This window comes from Felis catus, chromosome D3 (genome assembly GCF_018350175.1).
Source record: "Felis catus isolate Fca126 chromosome D3, F.catus_Fca126_mat1.0, whole genome shotgun sequence".
In the NCBI taxonomy this organism is placed as follows: Eukaryota; Metazoa; Chordata; class Mammalia; order Carnivora; family Felidae; genus Felis; species Felis catus.
Window position 1 is genome coordinate 17,360,401 of NC_058379.1, and position 15,443 is coordinate 17,375,843.

At 54.0% G+C, this 15,443-nt stretch overlaps 1 protein-coding gene across 8 annotated transcripts in view; it reads left to right on the plus strand.

The window, feature by feature from the left end:
• The window catches only part of WSCD2 (WSC domain containing 2), a 116,682-nt gene that overhangs the window by 14,061 nt on the left and 87,178 nt on the right, over positions 1-15,443 (plus strand). The window contains exon 1 of one of the 8 annotated variants that reach the window (XM_045041184.1): positions 6,502-6,638. The exons of the other annotated variants lie outside the window; for them this stretch is intronic. The gene's annotated coding sequence lies outside the window, so the exon portion shown is untranslated. Of the gene's footprint in view, positions 1-6,501; positions 6,639-15,443 lie in introns of those variants that run through there. 8 annotated transcript variants of the gene reach the window in all.

Sequence of the window (15,443 nt, forward strand, 5' to 3'; positions counted from 1 at the left end):
CCAGGCCCTTTCCCAGCACAGACGCCCTTTTCTGCTCACAGCAGCCTGAGGCTTGCGGCTTTACCGTCACGATCACCTTTTGTACGGGTGTGGAAACTGAGGCTCTGAGCAGTGAGAGGATTCGCCGAGGTCACAGAGTGAGGGCACGCAGAGCTGAATTTGAACTCCAGCCTGTGTGCATCCAGAGGTCGTGGCTCTTCGGAGAGGGGGCCTACCTCCTTAGGGAATCAGTTGGGCATATACACCAAACCGATGGGTGTAAGGACCCCTTAGCTGCGGAGTCTGGACCCGGCTCTGCTGCTAACATGCTGTGTCACCTCAGGAAAATTTCTTCACCTCCCTGGCCCTCTTTTCCCTCGCTCCTGAAAAGACCTCGTTCCCTTCCGCCACCTCGGGGCCTTTGCACACGCTGTGTCATCTGGCCGGCATGCTTCCCTCCCCATCGCCACCCTTCTTCACCTGGTTGATTGCAGCTCCTGCTTTGCGTCTTGGCTGAAGCATTGCTTCTGAGAATTCCTCTGGGGCTCCCTTAGACTGGGTCAGATCTCCCCTGCCATGAGCTCTCCAAAGTCTGGATCAGCCCTTCAGGGTCTGTGATTCTAGCGCTGAGTGACGATTTAAACTGCCCCGTGTTGCCTCTACCGGACTGTCTGCTCTGGGTGAGGGTCACAACACCCCCGAGCCCCCCTGCTGGGCTCACACTCCAAACCTGCCACACGGTGCAGCAAAAGGGTGTGGTTATTCCCTGAAATTTAAAAGGAGGGCTGAGGGCGCCTGGGCGGCTCAGCCAGTTAAGCATCCGACGCTTGGTTTTGGCTCAGGTCACGATCTCACCGTCTGGGAGTTCGAGCCCCGCATCGGGCTCTGTGCGGACAGCGTGGAGCCTGCTTGGGATTCTCTCTCTGTCCCTCTGCCTCTCCTCTCCTCGCGCGCTCTCTCTCTCAAAATAAGTAAAACTTAAAAAAAAAATAAACAGAAGGGGGGCCGAGGACCCTCACACACTGCCGGCAGGAGCGTGAATTAGCTCGGCCGCTTTGGAAGACCACTTGGCAGTGTTTGCCGCCGTGGCACGAGACCGCCTCTAATCTTCTTTTCCGCTTTGGGATGATAGACTCCACAAAAATCAGGGTGTATGTATATATTCTCTACTTCCTGGTGAATCTGTCACGATAGGTATGTGAGGGTATGCGTATGCTCATATAATAACACCATTAGAGTGAAAAAGCCGAAATGTAGCCAGATGTCCTTTACGGTAAAAGAGCCACGCGAGGGGAAGTTCCGTCGCACCGTGGAATAACACACGGCAGTAAAAAGGAACACGGTCCGGCTACCTGCCACAAAAGGGTGGATCACAGAAGAGCAATGCCGGGCAAACCAGACGCTCCCGGATGATCCCATAGTATACGATTCTCATTACAACAGGCTTGAAATAGAAGCCCGACTTCAGTGTTTGAGGGGTGCCTGCACACCGAGTTTAAGCCATTCCACCTGGCCAGAGGACACGATTAGCCCCTTTTTTCAGAACGTGATAAGGTTGGAGGGTTGATTGGCCCAGAAAAAGTAAAAAAAAAAAAAGAAAACACGAAAGAAGGAGAAAAATAAAACCCGAGAAGCGTTTTCGAGTTTCTGGTTCTGTAGGCTACCAAAAGAGGGAGATACGCTGTCCTGGATGGAGGGGTCAGATAACAGGGCTGGGACGGGATAAGAATCAGGCCGTGGGGCCCCGAGGTGGGGCAGCTGAGTGCTGCCCAGGGTGGGCTGGCCTAGAGGTCCAGAAGAATTAGGTCTTTGGACTTGCTGTCCTGGCTGTTTGCCCATGGCCTTGACCTCCCTTTCTGTGCAGACAGGAGGGTGGGCCTGGATCCTGATCTTGAATCTGGGCCCTGGCCGGAGAGCAGGAACGCTGTGATTGTTACCGGACCTTGGAGCTTGGGCCAGAATGGAATGGGGTCAAGGGCTTCCAGAGGCTTCTACAAGTCTGGCTCATGGTTTGGATTATTAACTCCTTGATGACGAACTTCATCCATCCATTTAGGAAACGTACGTAAATCTCCTGCTCGCCATTCTGTCAACAAACGTGAATTGATCTTACCTCGGACTAGACTCTGCAAAGCATCAGGGATGCAGTTGGGGCGATCCACTGGGTTTGGTTTGTCTGAGATTTTCTGTTCGGTTTGGTTTTGCTTTGAGAGAGAGAGAGAGGGTGCAAGAGAGAGACAGAATCCCATGAGGGGCAGAGAGAGAGAGAAAGGAACGGGGCTCACGTGAAGCAGGTCTCGAGCTCACCCGATGTGGGACTTGAACTCACAAACCTCGAGATCATGCCCTGAGCCAAAGTCGGATGTTTAATCGACTGTGTCACCCAGGTGTCCCTGGGATTTTCTGTTTTAGCACTAAGTCTAAGCATCCCGGGGACCTCTGGGTCCCAGGCAAACCTGGATGGCTGGCCCAGGGTGAGCTAGATGCTTCTGATGCCCACTCGCACAGAACTCACAGGCTGGCAGAGGAGGCAGGGAGATCCAAACCAGGAGATCACCACTTCAGGGGAGAAAGCACTGGGTGGTGTGAAAGCCTGCCCAGAAGAGACCTCTCACCCAGCAGAGGGGGTCCAGGAAGACTTCCTGGAGGAGGTGGCATCTAAACTGAGGCTTTCAGGAGGAATAGGGTCAGGCAGGAGTGACCTGGGACCTGGCAGGAGGAATAGGGTCAGGCAGGGTCAGGGCAGCGGGGGGAGGGGGGGGGGAAGGGAGGTGGGGTTCCTGACAGGTGAGAGACGCCAGACAGAGCCTGGTGTGGTGAGGAGGTGAGTCAGATGCACTGTGGCTGGAGGGTGGAGGTGAGTAGGGCTGGAGGGGAAGCAAGAACTAGAAAGGGCATGTGACGGTAGACCTTTTGGGTCAGGGTGGGCATCCACCAGGCCTCTGGGAACCTTGCGAGGGAACAGAGCAGGGGACTGGAGGCACCAAGTTTCTATTTAAAGACGGTCCTGGCTGCCATGTGGACAAAGGAGGAGACTGACGGGGGGAGGGGGCAGGTAAGAGTGGACGTAAAGGGACCATTGGGTAGGACCACTTCCTCATCCTTCCAGATGCTCAGGCGCGAAGCTTCACCTCTGACTTCTTGCTTTCTCTCCTGCCCCCCAAAGGACCTTTAGTAAATCTGGCCACTTCTCACCTCCTCCGTTGGCATCCTGGCATCCTGGCCCACCTTGGCTCTTCCTCCACAGCCCTTCCCACCTTCCAATCTCCCCTTTGGTTGACTGACTGACTTTGTTTATTTCTGCTGCTTTCCCAGAGAATGGCGTTTCTCAGTCTCGAGGCTGTTGATGTTTGGGACCTGGTAATTCTCTGTTGGACGGGGCTTACCGTGCATTGTTGGATGTTGAGGGGTATCCCTGGCCTCTACCTGCCGGATGCCAGTAGCGTCCCCTCCCGCAGGCACTGACAGCTGAAGACACATCTCCGGACGTGGGCAGGTGTCCCTAGGAGGGGAAGGGGACAGAATCACCCCCAGTTAAGAACTGTTGCACTGAGGGGCGCCTGGAGTGGCTTGGTCGGTTAAGCCTCCGACTTCGGCTCAGGTCACGATCTCACAGTTCATGCGTTCGAGCCCCGCGTCCGGCTCTGTGCTGACAGCTCAGAGCCCGGAGCCTGCTTTGGATTCTGTGTCTCCCTCTCTCCCTGCCCTTCCCCCGCTCACACACTGTCTCTCTCTCTCTCTCTCTCAAAAATAAATAAACATTAAAAAATATATTAAAAAAAAAAACCCCATCGTGCTGGAACGTTGGTTTCCCGTTGGGGTCCTTTGCCGTCGTCTCCCCCCAGCGCCTGGAATGTGGAGCCTGACTCAGTGGTGCCTCCTGAACAGTTGTTGGTTGAATGAATGAGTGGGAGTAGCGGCCCGAGCCTGCACGGAAGGGAAGGATTTGGGAAGTAGTTAAGCGGTCGGCTTGATCGATAACCACAGCTGCCATTGTGTTTGTCAGAGTGATAATCCCGGTCCTCGTCGTAATCCTCTCCACGGCTTGTACTTCTTTCATCGTATGGCAGAGAAGGGTCGGAGGGGTTAAGTGATGTGAGGAAAAACCTCACAGGAGTGGGTGGTGGAACCAGGCTAGACCCTGGGTCTTTAGAAACCAAATTCAGAGTGTTTTTTCAAGCGTCAGACACCCTCATATCGTAATGACTGCCATTTACGGAGCACTTGCTGCCTGCCAGCCACCGTGGTTGGGACGGATCGCCTGATTTTTAAAAACATTTTTTTTTAAGCTTATTTATTGATTTCGAGGGAGACAGAGACTGCGCGAGTGGGGGAGGGGCAGAGAGAGAGGAAGAGAGAATCGCAAGCAGGCCTCGTACTGCAGCACAGACTTCGCCGCGGGGCTCGAACTCGCGAAGCCGTGAGATCGTGACCCGAGCCGAGACCGAGAGTCAGACGCTGGACCGACTGAACCACCCAGGCGCCCCCCAGGATGGATCGTGTTATGGAAGGCCCCGACGACGTCATGAGATTACTGGCATCATCCCATCTTTATCAGTGGGGACTCTGAGGTTCAGAGAGGTGGAGTGAGCTGCCCTGAGCGCACAGCCGGGGATGGGCCTGTGTGACTCTGGAGTCTGAGGCCGACTTGTAAGCAAGTATAAGCCCGCCCCCCGCGGCCCACTCCAGATAATGGCATCACCCCGAAGAGTCTTACCTTTCCCTTTTGTCTGCTGAGGACAAGTGATCACAAATTCCCACTGACGCGTTAATTATCAAGGCTGCAGTTCCCAGCGTCCTGCCTGTGAAATTCACAAGGCCCCCTGGCCAGAGAAACCTCTGCTGCCTCAACCTTGATCTCAACGGAGCCAGGGGCAGGGGACTGGGCCGAATGGGCCCGGGGCGTCACAGCCGACCTGCCTGGGAGGTGAGGTCAGCACACCCCTGAGCAAATGGAGGGGATTTTATTTCTTGTCAGCCAAAGACAGTAGGACTCCACGCTAGCTCCCTTCAGCGCTGGGATGGAAGCGGATTGCAGCAGTCGCTTTGCACTTTTGGTTTGCTTTGGATTGTTTTAATTCCCCCACATTTTCTCTTCTCCTCCCGCCCTCCGTGCAGAAGCTTTCCTAATGAGCCTGGAGCGGAAGCATTTAATAGACACCAGCACCACCTAAGATTTCCCAGCCAGCCCCCAAGCCGTGTGCACAGCCTGCTGGACGGATGAGGGAGCTGAGACCCAGCCTTCCCGAGAGATGGAGGGGAGCTCTCTCACTTCTTTTTTTTTTTTTTTTTTAATGTTTACTTATTTATTTTGAGAGAGAGAGAGAGCACTCGTGCACAAGCAAGGGGCAGAGAGAGAGAATCCTAAGCAGGCTCCACACCCAGAACAGAGCCCGACGCAGGGCTTGATCCCACGAACCATGAACTCATGACCTGAGTCGCAGTCAAGAGTCACTTAACTGGCTGGGCCACCCAGGAGCCCCTGGAATCCAAAGCATACTAAGTACCTCTTTGTGGAGCCCCAGCCAGACCATGAACATTATGGAGCCTCCCTGTTAGGCTGTATACTCCTCATATGGAAATTTAGTGAGCAAGTACTTACTTACTAGTCACCTAAATGTGCTGGCACTGTCCCCAGCACTTTATGTGGGTGGCGACCGTGGCCTAGCGTGGCCAGTCTGGGCACGTGCTCTGGGTGGACCTCCGTGAGCTCTGGAAGAAAAGCCCCTTTGTTTGGAGCCATGAACCAGCCTCCCAGCGTAGCCGCTGAAAGGTTTGCGATGTGGCCCTCGGTCCCTCCTTTGACCTGAGTTTAAGGGTCAGCTGTACGCGTAACATAAAATTTGCCATCTGAACCATTTTTAAGTGTACAGTTGTATTAAAACAGTTGACCTTGAACGGTTCTGGGGTTAAGGGGTGCCGACACCCCCCCTTGCAATTGAAAATCTGCATATAACTTGACTCCCCCAAAACTTAACTGCTCATAGCCTACTGTTGAGTGGAAGTCTTATCGATAACAGAAATAGTCGATTAACACAGTACTTTACGTGTTATGTCAAATATACGTGTATTATATATGTGTATTATATACTATATGTGTATCATACTGTATATATGTTATACTATATATAATATGTGTATTATATACTATAATCTTTTTTTTTTTAATTTTTTTTCAACGTTTTTTTATTTTATTTTTGGGACAGAGAGAGACAGAGCATGAACGGGGGAGGGGCAGAGAGAGAGGGAGACACAGAATCGGAAACAGGCTCCAGGCTCCGAGCCATCAGCCCAGAGCCTGACGCGGGGCTCGAACTCACGGACCGTGAGATCGTGACCTGGCCGAAGTCGGACGCTTAACCGGCTGCGCCACCCAGGCGCCCCTATACTATAATCTTAAAGTAAGCCAGAGCAAAGAAATCGTCACTAAGGAAATCATCGGGGAGAGAAAATACGCTCACATACCGTATTGTGTATGTTGAAAACAGTCTGTGTGTAAATGGACCCACGTAGCCCGAATCGTGTTGTTTGCAGGGGTCAGCTGTACCTAATGTTGGGCTCCCATCACCACCATCTACCTCCAGAACTCTTTTCTTGTTTGCACGTGGATGAGCTATGATCATCTGACCTACCCTCTCCGTTGGGAGGGGCTTGCCCAGGTACGTAACCAGTTAGAATCATATTCAAGGGTTGGCATCCAGGCCTCACTCTGCCTGGTGCCCCCTTCCGTGTGGCGCTCTCTCCAGGCACCTCCCAGAACGCCTTGCACGAGAGGGCACCGCACAAATACTGAGTGACCACACGCCTGCCGGGGACTCCACCGAGGTGCTCCCTGGGACTAATCCAGTTGCATTTCTAATCTCTGGGAGTTTGGAAGATGAAAACCTACCCCACAGCCTAATGGCCCAATTCATCGCTCTCTTCGGCCAGATAACACTCCTCATCGTTTTGGTTTTTTTCTTTCTAGAAATTGCGCTCACCTCCCCTGAGGTCCGACCAGCTCGTTCTGGTAGTTCCCTTCTCTCTGTCCCCGCCCTCCCCCGGCCCACACCGGGGCCAGACGGGGGGAGCTGCTCAGTGATGAGAGAGGGCCGCTGATCCCCTTTCGCGGGCGGCCCTGCCCTCCTGGACCCGTCTCAAGGCGTCCGGGTGCTTCGGTCTCTCTCACAATGAGGGCATTTAGCCGGCCTCTCCTCTCCTGGGACCCTCAGAGGCAGCAACTGGAGGAATAGCCAGGAGCAGAAGGAGAGGAAACAAAACCCAGCAAAACTGCCCATTCCGAAGGCCGTGCGCTAAGAGAAGGAGGCCCTGCCAGCTCCGATTTCAGGGAATTTTTTTTTTTTTTTTTTTTTAGGAAGTGCCTCTGCCCATGGGCGGGCGGGCTGATAGGGGATGGTGCCCAAGGAAGGACAAAGTCAGAGGCCCCATTCAGGCAGGCCGAGGCAAGGGTCCAGCCCGAGCGGGGCAGCGTGGGGGCCAGGAGAACAAGGGCTCTGTGTTTCTGGGCACAGGGCTGGGCAGCACATGCTCCCCGGCTCCAGCCCGGCGCTGGACGCAACCAGAAATCCACGATGCGGCTGGAGAAGTCGGGGTTGGGCGGCAGCAGGGTGAGCAGGGTTTGCACGGCGAGCCGCGAGCCGGCTGTGGCGTGAGGGGTTCCGCCTGTCTGTGGCCGGTCCTGCCCTGGGATAAAGGTGACTCCAGGAATGAGCCCGGTCCATCCCAGGGCCCTGAGGGGAGGGCTTGGGTGTTCTTCCCTCACCGCCTCCAGGAGAGGGAGACGGGGAAGAGCCCAGGGCAGGGGTTGCACACGCACGCCCTCAGGGGCCAGGCAGGTGTGTCACAGATGTGGCGAGGTAGGGAGCCCGTGCCACCTCCGACCGCTCCAGTCACCACCGCTGATCGCTGATCGGAGAGCTAGCTTCAGATGCGAGCTCTTCCCCCTGCTAGCTGAGTGACCTCACCCAAGCGGTGTGACCTTGTGCCTCAGTTTCCCCCTCTGGACACCTGGGTTAGTGCCAGCACTTCCCTGATAGGGCTGTTGTGAGGGTTAAACCGTTAACCCACAAAAGCTCTTAGCACGGTGCTGGTTGATTTTCTCTTTTAAGAGAAGCAGGAGCTCTGGGTTTGTATTCAAGAGCTGCAGGTCCGTTAAGGTGGGCAATGAATTCAAATAGAAAAATAGGTAAATACGGGTCGTCTCCTGGCTGTCTGTAGCCTACAGCCTGTGGGCCACCCCGGGCCGACTTCTGGCGGAGAGTTTTGGGCAGACCCAGGCTCCAGCGCCGGCTCTCCCGTGGCCTGGTTCTGGAGCTCGGGCAAGCGACTCAACTTGCCTGCGTCATGTTTGCGTTGTCTGGGGTATCAGTCGGGAGGCTGGCAGGAAGGGATCACTCACGTTGGGCAGAGGATGAGAGTTTCATGTGGGGTGGGTGATGTGGGGAAATCACGAGGGATGGGACAGCACCCCAGGGTGAGTAACAGAGGAAGCTGTTCCCCGTGCCGGTCCGGAACGGAGGTTGGAAATAGCTGTGTAGGAAGGACCACCTCCAGGAGCTGGGGTTCAGCCAGCCTCATCCAGTAGAGGGGCCCAGCCAACCCTGGGGGTCCCGCAGAGAGAGCAGGGCTGGGGAAAGGCGTGCCCTGACCGCTCACTACCCACCTTCTCACCTCCTGCTGTGCTACTGGTGGAAGCCAGAGACCCAGAGAGCCTGTTGATGGGGTCCGTGTGGACCACTTCCCAGGCGGAGAGTGTGGCGGAGAAGAGGGGAGACAGGCGATGTCCCCACCAGCCTCAGTTCTGGAAGGCTTTCCTTAGTCTCGGTGAAGCGTGAGGCCGCACACCTACCCAGTGGGAGCCAGAGGGTGAAGGTATTGTCATCATTGATGAGGGAGGGAAGGCAGATGCCCTGCAAGGGAGGGCTCAGCCCCCCCACCCCGGGTGTTGGAAGCTGTTGGAAACTTCCTGTTGTGGCTGTAACAGATCAACACCAACTTGATGGGTGGCAACAGCATACATTTATTGTCTTACAGTTCTGAAGGGTGGAAGCCAAAATGGGTCTCATGGGGTTAAAATCAAGGTGTTGGGAGGGCAAGTTCCTTTGGGCAACTCCAGGGGGAGGTCTAGAGGTCCTGGCCTTTTCCGGCTTCTAGAAGCTGTCTGCATTCCTTAGCTCATACCCCCTTCCATCTTGCTCAGTCGTGCCACTCTGGTCTCCGCTTCTGTTGTCGTTATCTCCTTCTCTGAGTCTGCCTTATTTGCTTCTTCTTTACAAGGACCTTTATGATGATACTGGGCCCATTGGATAATTTAGGATAATCTCCCTGACCTCAGGACCTTAGTTCAATCCATGGGCAAAGTCCCTTTAACATGTGAGGTGACAGAGTCACAGGTCCTGGGGATTAGGACCTGGACATCTTTGGAACCGCTATTCTGCCAGTTCTGCCCACTACTAAAGCATTCTAGAATCTTCTCAGAGGGAAAAACGTATTCCTACCACCATGCCCAGAAATCTAAAATCCCCTCTATTAATGTCTCTTTTTTGGATTCATCATGTTCCCAGACTCCACCACTTCTTGATTTGGCCTCAAGAATTTTCCCAGATCTGGGGCACCTGGGTGGCTTAGTCGGTTAAGCGTCCGACTTCAGGTCACGTGACTCAGGTCACGATCTCACAGTTCGTGAGTTTGAGCCCCGTGTCAGGCTCTGTGCTGACAGAGCCTAGAGCCTGCTTCAGATTCTGTGTCTCCCTCTCTCTGCCCCTCTATGCCCCCCGGCTTCCACACTCTCTCCCACCCTATCTCTCGAAAATTAATAAATAAACATTAAAAAAAAAAAAAGAATTTCCCCAGATCTGCATATGTGCCATTAAATGGCTCTCACATCATCTCACTGTTTTACTCAGCGTCATTGTAAGCGACAATACATGTAAAACCGAGGCTTGATGTTCATTTGTGATTTTTCTCGCGTAATTTTTCTCACTATTCCCATCAAAACAATTACATAACTAGTGACATTTTAAGAAAAGCTGATACATGCACCACCTAAAAGTGCCTTGCAGAATACTACGAGTACGTGTGCGTATATGTATAAGACAGAGGCTGGGAGAGACAGATTTGTTACAAGAAATTGGCTCACACAGTTATGAGGTGGAGAAGTCCCCTAATCTGTGGTCGGCAAGCTGGAGACCTAGGGGAGCCGATGGTGTGGGTGCCGGTGTAAGTCTGAGTCTGAAGACAGAAGGAAATGGGGTGGGGGTGGGGGGGACTGGTGGGGAGGGGAGAGCAAATGCGCCCCTATTCTGCCTTTTTATTCTACTGATGCGTCCAAAGGATCGGCTGAGGCCCACCCACACTGGGGAGGGCAGTCTGCTTTCCTCCCTCTACTGATTCAAATGTTTATCTCATCCAGAAACACCCCCCACAGACACCCCCAGAGTAATGTTTGACCAAATGTCTGGGCATCCTACGGCCTGGTCAAGTTGGCACATAGCATTAGCCATGACGGTGACGTTGTGGGATGAACTCAGAGGAAGGAGTGAAGGGACTGGGGTTCTGGGTCTGCTCTGTAACGTTGGGCAGGTCTCATTCTGTCCGGGGGCATCAGTTTCCTAGTCTGTGTGATGGGGACCGTTCCTTGGGTTCTCAGACATGGGGAGCTCTTGCTTTTAGCCCCTTGGTGCATCATAATGAGACTGGAAAGCTTTGACGTGGATGGTTAGCCTATGCGATGCTGTCAGGGGCACCGTAGGGGGGCCACCCCACCCCAGGACCAGCTTTACGTGTTCTCCCTGGGCCTCACCTCGCACCATGTGCACGCATCCATCGTGGCTCTTAGTAGGGGAGACCAAGCTTTATCCAGCCTTGTAGCCATCACGCCCGACCCGGAATAAGGATTCAACACGTTATCTAGCTGTTGAAGGACCAGCTGACTGAGAGAAGAAAAGGCGTGACAGTCCCCAGAGGTCAGAGCTTGCTGAGAAGCCCCTCCTGGGACTAGAACCTCTCCTTCCCCGAAAACTCAATGGTGAGCATGGGGGTTCTGTGAGTCAGATAGACCTGGGTTCAAATCCCAGAGCCACCATCTAGGAGCTGCCTGACCTTGGGTGGATGACACCACCTGTCTGAGCCTCAGTGTTCGGGTGGACAAAGGGGGTACTAACAAAAGTGAGTTCCTGGGGCGCCTGGGTGGCTCAGTGGGTTAAGCGTGCAGCTCTTGCTTTTTGGCTCAGGGCGTGATCTCGCGGTTCGTGAATTCAAGCCCCGTGTTGGGCTCTGCGCTGACAGCTCAGAGCCTACTTAGGATTCTCTCTCTCTCTCTCTCTCTCTCTCTCTCTCTCTCTCTGCTCCCCCCCACCCCCCCAGAATAAATAAATAAACTTAAAAAAAAAAGTGCATTCCCAAATGTTTGTGCTGAGATTTAAAAGAGATAATCCGCGCAAAGTGCGCGGCCCGGAGCCTGGCACGTAGTGCTGTGTAAATAATAACCACGGGAACTGCTGTTATCATTACCTTGCCATCCACGTTGTCTGGGGAAGATGTAGATGATCAGATAAGAGCCTGTGCCTCTCCAGGGCCATGCAGGGCCCGTGGGGGAACTTGTGGAGACCCTACGTATAGGAGGCGTGTGTGTGTGTGGTGGGGGGGGGTCTCTGAAACGCACATTGACTCCCCTACCGTTCTGCACCAGCAAGCTCTCTGGGGCGGTTCAGATAGTGCTCAGATGTAATATTCCGAAACTATTTTTAAGATGGTTCTTAAATGCCTGCCAAAACTAAAAACCCCACGTGCACGAAAACTATCATTGCTAATTGGCTTTGCGTGACGCGAATAGATTGATGAAGGCAGTGGGTTCGGTTCCTCACCAAGAGGGGGAGAAAGAGCGTGTGCTGGCTACACCCCTTGCTCTGCTGCTTACGACCAGGTGACCTCAGAACGGCCCCCTGGGGTCTCTGAACTGTTGCCTCCTCTATGCCGTGGGTCACCCCCAGGGTGACCAGCCGGGCCAGCTCAGTGCCCAGTTGACCCAACCAGCAGGAGCCGTTAGAAGGTGTTTAAGACCATTCTGGTGAAGTGGCTGACGTGGTAGGCAGTTCCGAAGTGCCGGCTGTGGGATTTGATCCCAGGTCTGTCTGATTCACAGAGCCCGTGTGTCCACCGCTGAATTTTCGGGGGGCTTCCAGTTCCAGGAGGGGCTTTTCGGTAGGCGTTGCCCTCTTGGGACCGTCACGGCCGTTTCTTCTATCTGTCAGTTGGTCTTTCGACGGCCAGCTACCCATGGGTTGGTTTCCTTGTGGACCGGACCCAGTAGCAGAGGGGTCTGCGGATGAATTTTGGTTGGATTTGAGCAGTGCCTTTCCAAGAATGGGTTGAACCATTTCAGGAACCAGCACACTTAGGAATCTGGTTTGACAGACTGCTACATTCCGTAGAGGACAGGTGTGGGCGGTGGGTATCGAGGAATCTAAGCCAACAAATTCGGGTCTGCCAGACATTCTAACTTTCTGAAATCTCTGTAAGTAACCTTAAATCCGAAGTGGAGTCTCCACTGGGTTGCAAGAAGCTTCCTCGTTGCTGGGGCTCCCTCACCCTGGATGGGTAGACATCCCCAGGGACTGACCCTGGGACATCCCCAGGGACATTCACCTGCACCATCAAACGATGCCCTCAGCCTGCGTGTTTCCTGCAGGTCTGGAAACTCTGCTCACTCTGGGCCAAGCTGGGAGTTGGGGAGGCGGAGCCAACCTGTGTCCAGACTGGCATTTCTGGCTCTGGGGTTTTCTGACTCGCCTCCAGCATTGCCAAGACCTTGCAGATGGGCGCTTGTTGGGGTTGGAGGAGCCCCCCAGATGTTTCACTGTTGCTTGCCGGGCTTGTTTGGGAGTGGGCATTTCTAGGCTTCTAGAGAAATTGAACAGGAAGTACAGAGTTCAGGAAGTAGTCTTTCAACTCGGCCCCACCCCCACCCTGCCTTCCTCTGTGATTCATGTCTTCTGTTAGCTCCTTTGTTACAGCTGATGTGCCCCAGACGTCGTCATTACCTAGAGTCCTAGAGTTGGGAGTTGACTCTGTTACACGTTCTGTGGGCTTTGGCCAGCGTGTAATGACCTACACCCACCATCAGAGTATCAGAGGGAATGGCTTCATGCCCTAAAACTCCTGGGTCCCCTCCCTCCCCCCACCTCCAGCAACCACTGATCTTTTAAATCTTTCCATAGGTTTGCCTTTTCTGTGTTTTTGAAATTAATTAGTTTAGCTTCCAAAATTTAAAAAAAAAAAAAAAAAAAGAATGGAATATTTTATGTAAAAACCCAGATGTCCGGTATCTCTTGAAGAAGTGTGATGTCCCCGGTAACCTCAGTCGGGCCGGAGCTGAGTACAAGGCACCGTCCTCCCGTCCTTTCCCCCAGGCCTTGTGCGTGGGGGGGGGGGAGGGGGGGCCCTCTCTGTTTGTTGGCCCCTCTAGTCATTTGAGTTTGCAGCCCTGCTCTGGCCTCCCACGGAGCCAGAACAGCCTCTGGTTTGTGGTCTGCTTCTGTTTCCTGCCCTGCAAATATATTCCCGAGGCCAGGTCTCACAACGAGCCCGGACGCCTGCTTGAAATGGGGAAGACCGAAACCTGGGAGAGCAAACGCAAATTCATCCCCCCCCCCGGAAATCGGCTTGTAAGCTATGGGAGGCTCCCCCGAAGCCATGCAGACAGCCAGCTGCAGGGCCATCTGAGGCTAGGACGAAGTCCGCCAACAGATTTTTTTTTTTTTTTCCTGTGTTCTCTATACAACCTGAAGCTACCGGCTGTCTGAGGCCACGGACCCTGGCGTGGGCTGGGCACAAAGTCCTTCAGTGGCTGCCGCCGCTTCGGGTCAATTATTTATGCTAATGCTGCAATTCACCCTACTGACCTCCTTCCCGGAGTGTGGCGGGGAACCGGACACCCAGAGATTACATTGCCCCTGGAGTGGAGGTGGCGGGTGCACGGGGAGACTCTGGGAGGTTCAAGGCCAGAGTGTCGCTGAGACACAGCCAGGACCGAAGGCGGTGCTTTAACTTGGCTGCAAGGTTTTACTTCGGAGGAAACCCTGCATCTCTAAGCAGTGAAACACGAGCTGGCATGATGCGAGCCTGCTCCCTTCTTCCCGCCCCACAAGCCCCTCTGCGGTCCTTATGCTCAGGGCCCCCGGGACGGGCTGAGGAGTGGTCAAAAGAACACTTGATGTAGAGCCCAGTGTCTGTCCCCTTTGTGCTGTGTGATCTTAGGCAAGTTGCTTTGTCTGTCTGAGTCTCCATTTCCATCTCTGGATGGAAAAGAGGAAGGTGGCAGTAAGGTCCTACAGGAGCACGAATGGGGTTCTCGTATCCCAGGGGGTCCTCTCTGTGTCTCCCCCAGACTCTGCATCCGTCCTCACAGCACCGACATTCTGCCCCTGTCCAGGTCGTCCTACCCAAATCCTCTGTCTCCCTCGCTCTCCATATTGACTCAGTCTACAGGTACTTACCGAGCACCTGCAACGTGCCCACCACTGTCCTAGGCACCAGGGAGACCGTGGTGAACAAGATGGACCCTGTCCCTGCCCTGGGGGAACCAGTATCCCACTTGGGACCTTCCCTGTGTCTTTATACTCACCTCCAGCTACCCTGATCCAGGCCACCACCTCACTCTCTTTCCTGGATTCCTGGAACACCCTCCATACTGCAGCCAGAGTTCTTCCTGAATCACAGATCTGATGAATCCAGGGCCCCCTGCTGCCCCTAGCGTAAAATGGAAAAGAGGCACCAGCCGTCTAAGCCTCCTTTCTGTCCGAGACTGATGGAGCCCCTTTTGCCCCTGAATGTTTGCCCCGGCTGTTCCCTCTCCCTGGTTTCCTGTTCTTCATGTGACATCATCATCTTTTCAGGTGTCACTCTTGCCACCTCATTGTCCCGCCAGCCCTCCTTAGCCCTGTCTGTGTCCCCAGCACAGCCCTGATGAGAATAATAGCCAAGAGACACGCCGTGCTTTCTGTATATTTGACTCTGTGCCCATTTTACAGATGAAGGAACCAAGGCACAGAGAGGAGAGTGGCTCTGCTGGGGCTCCGCAGTATTATAGTTGCCTCTGGCCACTCCCTGGAGCAGGGACCGTGTCTTGCTTGTCTGTGCATCTGCAGCACACGACCTGGCTCATGGTAGGTGCTCGACAAACTCTCACTACATGATGAATGACTGTCTTATGAAATCAGTGAGCTCATCGTGGTCCAAGCCCTACTTGAATTGCTCCGGACTGCCTGATCATAAGAGGTTCTTATTATTCCAGTTGGACGAGGAGTTGGTTCAGCCAAGGGAGGAATCCAGTCTCCCTGCCCCAGGGGGGTCCTGGCGGCCGCCGAGGCCTCTCTCACCAGGAAATGTGGGTGTGGGAGGAAGGTTTGCCATCATTTGTTTTTGTCAGTGTTGACTATTTTCCAGTATAGACCGCCTGCGGTGGG